Source organism: Corvus hawaiiensis, chromosome 2 (genome assembly GCF_020740725.1).
Source record: "Corvus hawaiiensis isolate bCorHaw1 chromosome 2, bCorHaw1.pri.cur, whole genome shotgun sequence".
Lineage (NCBI taxonomy): Eukaryota > Metazoa > Chordata > Aves > Passeriformes > Corvidae > Corvus > Corvus hawaiiensis.
This window is the reverse complement of record NC_063214.1, coordinates 115,791,517-115,803,316: the sequence shown is the minus strand read 5'-3', so window position 1 is coordinate 115,803,316 and position 11,800 is coordinate 115,791,517.

The window sequence follows — 11,800 nt, the reverse complement described above, 5'->3', positions numbered from 1 at the left end:
TGCACAGCAGCTTCTCCATCTGGGAAAGCAGAGTCCCCACCCTTGGTGCCCAGCTGTCAGTCTGCTCGGGGTTTTGCAGTCTGGGCTCACACTCCCAGGCAGGTGGGTCAATAACACTAAGAACTTCATGACAAAATAGATGTAGGCTCATCAATACACACCAATATAAAATTGTTTCAGGGCACATGACCATTCACAATGTATCAGCTTGCATTCAGCACTGCCTTAGCTTCCAGTCTATGGGAGTGCCTACAGAACCTGCAGAGCGACCATCGAGGTTGCTTGTACTGGACCAGTAGCTCTCAGCCTGCCGTGAATGAGGAGGAAGGAAAGGGAAAGAACACGCAATTCCCTTGCTCCTTGTGCAAACAGCAGCTGCAGCCCAGCTCCTGGCCTGGGTCTGTGGGTCTCCCCTGATGAGGCTCCAGTCCGTTATGGTTTTCCATGTATTGCAGCAGGAGACTTCTTACTCTGATCTATCTCACTGCTTGGTAAGAAGTGAGAATGCCTTCGTAAAAAAAGGTGCAGCTTTCTAAATAATGTTACAGCTCCTATTCTGGACTGCATCCTTAACCTTGCTAGGAGGTGGGTCCAGGGCAGCTGCTGCCCCTGTACCAGGTCCTGATGCCAGCTGAGTCCCTGGCACTGAGGTCCCAAGGCACCTCCCCAGCCTTGGGACATCCCATGCCAGGGGAGTAGGTGGCATCATTTTGGGAACCTCCCCTTCATCTCAATTCCACATCTTGTGACAGGGAGTTTAACTAACATTTGCCACTGTGGTTTGACTGACAAACCAAAATATTTCCAGTGGTCCCTCACCTTTAAGGAGGATTGGAAGAGTGATGCAGGGAGTTTGGGCTGCAGTCAGCCCCTTTCATCCTTTCAAAAAGGGGATTCTGGATTTGGATGGCAGATACTTGACTTGCAGGTAGGTTTAACCACAATATCTTCCCAACTCCAGTTCTTTGCTGTAGGCATCAGATATATGACTTTGCTACTCTTTTCAGGCTCACTCTGTTTTGATTATTTAATATTACCATGTACACTTCTGGCTGACTTGTTTCATACATATTTCTGAGAAGAAAATTTGTTTTTATAAATGCATAGATGAATATAGCAAATTAAACTGGTAAATTAAAATTAGCATCATCTCATCCAAGTAAAGAGACTACACTACAAGACAGCTGTACTGCAAAAGTGCCGTGTAATACCCATTTCATTCTTGTAAACAATGCATCTCTTTAAACGTGGACTGCAAAAATCTCACACAATACTTTGGTTCAGGAATCCACTGGCTGATTTTCTGAATCACTGTTTTTAATATAGGGGATGTGGGCGTTTAAAAAGCCTTCTATATATAATTCTGAAGAGCCATCTCATTCTGTTTCTGCAACTTATTTTACCAGTTTCTCCTGATTCATTTTTTAGTGAATGCTGAGCATTTTTAAGAATAGAGACTGAGCAAAAATGCTCTACATAGATCATTACAGTTTGCAGCTCCATGACTTCCCAAGAGGTTATTATATCTCAAGCAGTGAGAAACAGCTCTCACTGAGTAAAAAACTATTCCATTGTGTAGTATTATTCAAGCAATTAGAAATCATACTGTGTACAAAATACCGTATCTCTAGGTAGCAATTTTGGATGTTGTATCATGCCTACTTAAGTGTGTAGCTACAGCAAAGGAAGTACTATGTTAACAATACAACCATTTCTAAATCAAAAGACTAACAAATTCATAAAAACAATAATATACTGTAATTCAAATGCACCGTTTCATTTGCTTTAGATGTCAAAATTCCCACTTCCAGAGTCTCCTGGATTCTTGATTTCCCTGCCATTTATAAATTCTTCATCTGGCTAAGGAGAGTGAGCAATATTTTATAGCATGGAGAAGATGTTCACAGGAAGCAAGAGGTAACTTCCCTTTCCTTCCACAGTACTCCTGACTCTTAACTGCTCAAAAACACCCAAAACCTGGTCTTGCATTTTTCTTGGCTAGTATGACAGACTGCCATAAGACTAAGCAGAACATTTTTAAGAATTTCTGAAGACCTGTAGTCAGCCTTTTTCTTTAGAAAATCATATTGTGTCAGCATATTAACTTGAAGCATCGTGTTAAACCCAGCTTTGCAAATTATATAGATGTGGGCTTAAGAGGGCCAGAGCTTACCAATTACCCAGCTCTTAGGGTAGATCTCTTTTATAGACAGAAGCAGAAGAAGACTAATTTATTTTTGAAGTCAGCTAGGATACTTTGATTGCTACTCGTTTCATTTGATAAGCTTCCAGGCACATTACAGTGATATTGATGAAAAAAAGTGGCACAACATGCCAGTGAGGTATGGAGGTGCAAAAGCATGATTGCTACCTACCTAAAATTCACACAGTCAGTGCCAGATGTGGCCACAGGAGGAAGAGCTCCCATCTTGAATGATCCTGGCATGTGGCTGCTTAAAGAGAAAGTGTTTTGTGTAAGTAACAGGGGATCCACAGTGGGTGCTGGTCCAGAGCTTGGAAACCACTCTCAGCTCCTGGCAGACAGCCCACCACCAAACTCTGAGCTCAGGACCTCCCACCCCATGGCTGCCATTCCCTGCATCCCTGGGGAGGCAGGAGGCATGCTGTGAGTTAAGCCTTGGCAATCCTTTTCCACAGCTACGACCTTCAGATATTGCTGAAGGACTTCCCCCCCACCACTCCCTGAAGTGGCCAGGCACACTTGAGGGGCTTGGGAGCACCTGTGACTGGTGGATCAGTGCAGGACTGGAGGAGCCAATGCTGAAGGCACACTCCAGGAGGCACTGGACCAGTCTAGCCCAGGGATCCCAAGGTTTGGGGAGTCCATGCAAGTTGTTGGCTGACACTGGGCCTCCTTGCTATAAAAGCACCCATAAAAGCCCCAGGGTTGGGGGAAAGGAAAGAGTGAGTGTGAGAGAGGCAGGAAAGCACAAACACCTCTGTATGTAATGTCTGCATTTCATAAGACTTTCTGTTACCATGGCAATGAGCATGGTATAAATACCCACACAGATCTCCCCTGTGGCAGTGCGTTCTGGTGCTCCCATGCTGCAGGGCCAGTCTGTGTACAGACATTTTGATGGGCATCTGCAAACCCTCTCTGGTAAAACTGTCTTTTGTTTTGAACTGATTTTGCTCAATCTCAAGCCTATAGTTCACTGAGCAAAAGTGCTCTTTCCACTTCATTCACCTCAACTCACTTTCTGGCTCCTACCAAACAAGCAAATAAATTCTTTAAAAACATAAACATGGAGGATTGCGTCCTTATTAATTTGTATTCAGGCTAAATAATCAATAGGAAGAGCTACATTTTAGTTGCTTTCATTATATTTGGATTCAGACTCAGCACAAGCAATTCCAGTAACAATTCAGTGTGATGAAAACTGCTAATGCTGTTGAATTTTGAGTTGTAATGGAGTTATAACAGATCCAGGTTAGCCAGCCACAGAGGAGCATAGCCTTAAGCTGAGTGCAATAATTAAAAAAGAAGTGCCTATGTTTCATAATACAGAAACCCTTCAATTGATTTTTCCAGGATGGGTGCAGTCTTGCATGAGATGCAGACAGAAATAGGTGGATTTTGTTATAAAAGTCAAACATGATCCTAGGTACAGACTTTAAACATCTTATTTTAAAAGGTTCGCTTCCCCATAATTCATTTGATAGGTTTGGTAATGGCAGTGACTAGATTTGCAAGGACATCTCCTTTCCATTCACCCCCTACTTTTTGAGCATACAATTGAAAAGAGGAAAATGAAACAGCAGAAGGATATATATGTTCCTTCATATTACATCTATGTAGGAAGACAAACTACTTCAGAAGGAGAAAAAGCACGTCTTCATTTGGAAATGAGGTTTGTTTTTATGCTGAGGAAACTCAGTAAAACTCAAATCCAAGCTAGGGCAAGAGAGCAGGTATTTTCCACATAAGTTAGCTGGGTAAATTACATATGGGAATCTGTATTTAACCCACCCTGTTGTGTGGAGAACACAACAAAAATGTCAAGCTGCGTGATTTTTTCTTATGACAGTTAACAGAAGATCAAGCCACAATGGGAATGAGAGAAATGTGCCTTGAAAGAAATCCATACTAGGATTAATTTCTTCCTGTACTCTTCCTGGTAACAAGCATGTAATACGGAAACAAATGGGGCTGGGAGCAGGAGGAGAGTCATGGAAAAGCCAGGCCATGGGATGAAAGAACCCTTCCTGCTACCAACACTGCGTCACTTCTGACAAGTCAAAATTTTCCAGAGCAGCACTTATTCTCCCTTTAGGTTCTGAATAATACAGGGAAGAGGGCAGTAGAGCCCAAATGTGAGGGAGAAGCAAAAAGAAAGTGAATGTCCCCCTTAGCCTAACTGGGATGGGTTTGTAGTTGAAACCACAAAGAGTAATTCTTTGTTAATCCCAAATTCTCACCCTCTTAAAATGAGGCTATGCTTCTTCCTCCAGCAAAAGTGTAGTTTCCTCCATCTCCTCACTCTTTATTTCTAAGCCAAACAATTAAAAATAACAAGGAAGAGCAAGAGAGAGCACCAAAGGAGTTTGGAAAAGGAAAATTTGCATTGGCAGTGAGAGCTAGTCAAGATGTGTGTTTATCACACAGTGTAATCGAGACAGTTCTAATAGAATTGTACTGTAACCCCATGCTAAAACTGAGTAAGAGCTCATACAACTCTTCATACTAAATAATGTCATGATCCTGCAGTACTTTTAAATTGAAAACCCTTCCAAGAACTGAGAAATTGGTTTGACCTTTCCTTGGACACAGGTGAGGTGATTCATGTAATGACTGGAGGGGGAAGGGGGCATTGCATGAGTCACTTCTGTTTGTTATATGACAAGCACCTTCTCCTAACTGTTTATTTCACCAATTTTCATTTCCATCTGCTGCCCTGTGACCATGACAGAACATGTCATCCCCAATATGTGCCTTATACTTGCTTCTTAGTGCTGAAATAGATTACAGAGGCTATTCAGTGGACCCAACCAACTTGAACAGAACAGAAAATTCTTGCTTGTACTGAAAAAACGCTTCTCAGCCACTGGCTTGATTCTGACCTGGGACCCATCATTGTGGCTGAAGCCAATGGAGATGCAAAAAATGCATGAAGAATGGTTTTCTGACCACCTGGTTCTTTCAAGCATTAACCACTTCTAATAAAAAATATCCCAAAATAACAAATACCACCACTTCTAATAACAAATATCCCACTCAGTTAGACCAGTAGTCTATCTAGCTCAACAACTCTCTGTCCCATAATGGAAAAACCAGAATGCCTAGAAGAGTTTAGAAGTAGAAGGCAAGTATATATTCCCTCATTTCCCTGTTTCTAGAAGTCTATAGCTCAAGGACTTGCCTGTTCTAAGATTCCTGGGACAGATTTCCTGTGCCATGAGGACGTTTTTTTACAGGGACAAATATCTGCCTGCAAGGAGTAGAATGCCCTGTATGCACTTTCCCATGCTGTCCTGAAGATAAAGACAGCTCTTGCCAAAGGTGAATGCTGCTCTGTAACTCCAAATGCTCAAGGAGTGCTCCCAAGGGACTTGTGGGGACTTTCCCAAGTCGTTTGCCTGATGGCAGAGAGAGGGCTAATGGAGAAAAACCCCAAAACCCAACACTTCAGAAAAATCTTAGGCAAGTATCACAATTAAAAATGTGTACATTTGGTGAATGATAAATAGAAAATACTAGGAATGGGCTGAAGGGTTATTTTTTAACATTTCCCTTCCACATGAGCAGAATGATGATTGTGTCCTTGATGTTCCAGTATCAGTTATACACTGAGAGAATTTCTTTAAGATGGTTTTATAAACTTAAATCAGAACACATACACCAAGGTGAACATGTTGTTGAAGCAGGAACACCATCACTTCCCTAAGAGTGACAGCATCATCGCTCTCTATCAGTGACACACTCTGTAAAAAGGTACAATCTTCCATTAAAGCCTTTCAGGAATTTTGGGAAGCTGCAGGCAGGAAATCCTCTGATGTCACATATTTTGATGTGCCACTATCAAGAGCATAACCCCCAGGATGTCCCAGATATGGCTCTGTGTTAGCTTGGAAGCCGGACAAAGTTACCCTCCGCAGGCTTTTGCATATCTATCAGAAATGGAGCATGGAGCCCTGGAGTGTGTTACAGACAGGTTTATAAACAAGGAGAGAGAGATGCAAGTCTTTCTGTTTCTCCATTTGATTCCAGGACCGTGAGTGAGTTGGGCATGCCTTGCCATGTTCTTTACAGTGAATAAAAGCATTTTTTTCTTCTGCTGTTATCACCAAGAGGTGGTATCTGTGTGACTGCTCTGCATTCAGCTGGCACCTCTGACAGTCTCGCCTGCACTCTGTCCAGCAGCACTTGAAAGTGGCCTGTAACCTCAGATTAAAGGGATGACTCTGAGTGCCTGTGCATGCTGCTGCCCATGGATAGCTGCTCCTCGAGTCATACCCTCAGTAAGGGTGTGGTAGCCTAGGAGAGAATTCCTACAGGTAGATAAGCACATCCAGAATAAGAGGGCATGATGATGTTCAGGGGGAAAGTCAGGACACCCAGCTGAGAATCTGCAGCAAACTAGGACTATGCCAATGGGAACTAATAAGAGAAACATTTTGCCTAATGCCAGAGGAGATTTTAAATTGGACAGAGAGAAAAAAAAAAGAGATATTTTTGCAAGACACTAAAACCTCAAAAAAAAAAAAATAGCCATGATGCTTTTGCAATTGGATCCATGAAAATATACTCCATAATCCAAGGTAATTTAGTACAGTTCTCTGTTTACTGCGGCATTACATCCCTTGGTATTAACTAGAAAGGCAACCGTGTATGTGTGCATATGAATGAGTGTGACTGCACTTAGGAGGATGAGAATGAAGCTTTTTTCCTTTTTGACTGCCTTTTAATGAATGAAAAATGAAAAATTCAAAGCCTTGCCGCGTGATTCTGATCTCCACATTTGGCATCTGGGATTAATTCTGCAGGCCGGCTGCATGTGGATCCCCCTTCACATCTCCAACAGAGAGACTGGGAGTGCAACATCCAGCCCGAGGTGCTGCTGTGTCCCTCCTTCCTGGGGATATTGTCTCATCACAGCCAGGAAGAAAAACAAAACAAAAATCCAAGCACACAGCTGCAGAATTGGCTTACAGACTTAACATTCAGAATAGGTTACAGCAACACCTGACTACCAAACTATTGCATTTGCTAAACATTGAAGCAGACAATGCAAATAATTGCAGCTAAAACCATTTCTTTCTGAGAAAAGAATATGGAGCAACAGGGCAGGATCCTGTTTGGCTTATGTTAGACATATTAAATGAATCATAGCTGGTGTTGATAAGTCTGTCAATCCACAAGAGGGGAAAAAATGCCTTAAAGGAAATAAGCAGAGCAGGAAGAAGAAAATCTGTATTCAGGACAGTGCTCTGGGTACTGGATTGCAGCAGTGATGGAGAGAGTGGAAGCGAAAGGGAGAAGCACACATTATTCCATATGCTGTCCTGATTATCAGACAAGGTGGATGAAGCACTGTGAGTTATTTGACTTGGAATAGGTGTGTAAATAGCAAATAAATGTTAGCTCTGATCCTTTTAAGATTTTTAATAGCTTTTTTAGATTCAAGTGTTGAGAAATATACAAGGAAGTTGACAATGGTATACCTGGAAAAGAGTGGAGAGCAGCCACCTCTGTAGTTTCCCATGGATGCTGTCTTCAACAGGGACAATCCTTACACAAAGGGGTGGAGGGCACTGACAGAGTGGTGAGCTAACACCACTTCTTTTGCTCTAGCTGAATAAGGGAGCAATTTTAAAAGCATCCAAGTGCAGTTCTGGTTGAGAAGACAAATGTCTGAGTTAGATCCAGTTGGTCCAGACTTAGTATCCCCTGCTGAGAGGCAGGGCCATGTTTGCATGACTGTACAGGCCTCTGCACTGGAGCTGGACAGAAAAACTGATTTCAGACTTACTAAGTGCCACACAAAAGTAAATATTTAGAATGCATACAAATGCACACTTGATAGGTTTATAAATGTGCTTATGTAGTTAGGCACCTGCTCTTAAATCAGTGTGAACCTTAAGTAACGAAATCCTCCTGGAAATCCCACCAAGCATGGTGTTTTGTCTTCCACCTTCCATTCTATAGGACCCAGCCCACTGACTGTCACTGAGGCCTTGTGTACTTGTATGGCTCAGTTCCCTCTGAAGATGGAATGGAGGCTTCTGCATCATGTAAATACCTCTTAATTTCTATTGTTTTCAGCCACCTGAAAAAGAGATCAAACAGAAGATAAGGCGCAGAATCTCTAACAGGGCAGCACTTGTCTGGCTGCCCACACCAGCCTATGGCCGTGACTCCCTTCCTCATCTGTTGCTTCAAGACTTTATGCTGTGAGGAGGGACAGAAGACATCCAAAGCAAGGAAGGATCCAGAAAGGTGGTGGCCTTTCCAGGGCAACAAGGAGCACAGCTCCTGCATCAGTCCCGGCCATGGCCCACAGTCACAGGCTTGAAGCCACTTGGAAGGGCTGGCCATGCTCCTGCACAGCCCTGGCACAAAGGAAGCTCATGCAGTTTGCCGGTGATGTTGACCCACCAGGTCCTACAGAGAGCAGTATTTTCTGCAGGAATGGAGGACAATAACATTTGACTTGGCAGGGATGTTCACAAGTCACTCTGGATGTTCCCAGATTCATGATAATGAGTTTTCTGGTGCAACTGCCCAAATACTCCTTTTAATTTTCTCCTTCTGCTTGAGTTAACTTAGGTAACCTTGGACTCACACATATGCAATAAGCTCTAGACTCAGTCAGTGGACTGGCTGTCAACCACAGTCAGGTGACATCCTGGCCTACTTTATATGTGAACAGCATCTTGCAGCTGAATAAATGGTTGATTATGAGCAATCTCTGTAGAGCAATCTGTGGAGACTGTTCTACCTGTGACTGATAGGCACACTGTGCCCCTTCCTCACCACCTGAGGGATTTGCACTCGACCAGAGCTATAAGTGTATTTATGAATTCCGAACTTTGTTATTGTAATTCCCTAGTCCTGCATGTACGATTGCCAAGTTTAAAGAGAAAATCCATTCACAACATCACATCTTCTCAAAAGCACAGCAACCAACAATACCTCATCCTCTGTATCCTATTCTCAATTCTGCTGCTGCCCTGAATACTGAAAAAAAATTGAAAAATCCTGTTTTCCTTTCCAGTGCTCTTCAGGGGAGTGCATAATGTACCTAAGGGCTGGCTGCACTGTGTGTCATTTGGATCTCCCACAACACCTCCAATGGTCAAAGTTTGTGCCAGGGCAAACTTTTAGGAGAGAACAGGAACAAGCCACACGTTTTGAACGGAAATTCAAGACAATTTCTGTAGTTCTAATCCAGCTACTTACAATTTATGAGGGATACCTAGACTCCTGTGATGAGTGCTAAAGAGCCACGTTTTTAGAAAAGGTGAGATGAAACTGTACATACACAAAACCCACAAGTATGGACACACATTTCCAAGCATTCTTTGAAAAGCTGCTCAATCTACCTCATAAAATAACACAACTTTATCCTCTGGACATATCACACAAAGGTTTGAACTACTTTGAAAACAAAAAGGGAGGATTGCTTCAAGGTCAGGAGCACTAAGGACTTACTGTAAACACCACTGATAATTAAACCACCTTTTTTTTTTTTTTTTGGTCAAAATTTGTCCATTTAATAATTCATACGCCTTTCTGCAATCAGCTGAATTCCAGCTGTATATGCCTCATCCTGAAGAGCACAGCTGTCAGCATAATGGGCACGTTTCATCTCTGGGGGGAGATGTGGCAAATCTCAAAAGAGCATCAAAATCCTACCTCAACTGTAGAGTTCACCTCATGCTCCCACACAGAAAAGTCCCAGGGTTCAGTGATGTGGCAAGGGGCCAGTGGCTCAGCGAGTGTCTTCCATGGAGGAAAGGTCATACCTGAGATGATGCAACCACTATAAACTCTGAAATTACACTTCCAGACTTGCTCTTGCAAGAGTGAAGTTTCTCCTGCGTCACATTATCTGAAAGCCAGAAATTCAGTTGCACAGGCCATTGAGGGTCCATTGATTGTTTTATAAGGCTCCATGAAAGGTAATTATGAAAAGATTAATTATGGGGGAAAAAATCCTTAGGGATATGAAAACTGGAAAAACAAAGGATAAAAATCACAGGTTTAATCTTCTGTCTTCTTCCTTCCTTGAAGCCTCTACTGGCAAGGTCTGGAAACGCTTTTGATTATCTCCGAAAATGATGGAAGATGAAGGCACTCGGCACCTTGCACAATCAGGCACCTAATGTCCTTACCCTCCCTGGGGCTCTGCTGCTGACAGTAAATGAACTGATAGCTCCTGCTGCTCCCACCAGCCTGGTTCTCTGTGTCATCCACCTACACACTCACACATTCATTCTCTCCCTCATGATTTATTCATTCAATTTACTTATTTATGTAGGTCATTTTAAGTTGTAGTTTTACAAATAATGGTGGAAGGGAAAAAAGAGCAAGACAGAAACAAAGTTAAGGAGAGAGCTGGTGGCACGCAGGGAATGGCAGGGGGAACTCTGCTGAAAACAAGATGTACACTAGAGGACTGTTCCTGATTTTCTCCTCAGGCAGAGCCCGAGCAAATTCCAAGTGACATCAGCTTCACCAGCCTTTCCTTGACACTGACTTCACACAGCCAATTCACCTGGTGCTCATGCCCTGCTCCCTGGGCTTGCATGGTCTTTCTGATTGCACTTGAGGACTTTTGGAGTTCTCTGAAGGCTACTTCTGCATTTAGAGACCATTGTTTTGGTTTTCCTGGCACTTAGTCATTAACTGGGTTCTGAAGCTTTAATCACAGGGGTCTTTGCAGTTAAGAACAGGCCTATTTACATTGCCTAACCTATGTGTCTAAACTAGATTACTTCCCTTTATTTCCTTTTTAGCCACCCTCTAAAGAAACTCCCTTTTCTACACTGAACCCACAGGAACTCCGGGGAAATCACCTTCTCAAGGATATAAGCAGACATGATAAGTTGATTTTAAGGCTTTCTGTCACTGAAAGAAGCAGTCTTGTCCCTTCACCTTGCGTGCTTTTTCCAGTCTTTTTCCTCTTCCTTTCCCTAATTCCACCTGTTTCCCACCCATGCTTCCTTACTTTTGACACTTACCTGACCCTTCACTGAGCTGATTCAGCTCATTGAACTGACAGAAAATAAATCCAGAGAGGAAAAAAAAAAAAAAAGACAGTTTTCTGAGGGGTTAATGAGCTGCATCAGCTCAGTGAATATGAAAGTCAGCCCAAGGGTGATCAGGATCATGTAGGAGGGAGTGTGAAGAGCAAGGAGTATTGACCCTTTTCACAGCAGAAAGTGATCAAAAGAGCTCAGTTTGTCTCCACTAATGGTATCCTTAGTTGAGAATATAAAGTAGATGCCTGGAAACAGACAGAATTTATCCTTGCTGTTCTGGCTCTGCAGTAATGAATTTATATTTCATTTTCTTTCCCTTCTATGCTCAGCTGGCATGTTCTACCACAATTCATAGCCTGAGAGTGTTATAGAGCCTCCCTTCAAGCACAGCATCTCTACACTGCTAAGAAATTCTGTCTCTCAGATGTTTCACAAATACATGAAACACTGAAAACCATTAGGTATCAACTATAACCTGCCCTGTTATGGAGTCTAGTGGAGAAGCACATAAGGGGAGCTAAGAGCAGCACAGTTGTCAAACTGTGAAAGTCAAACTGTGACAGTGAAATGA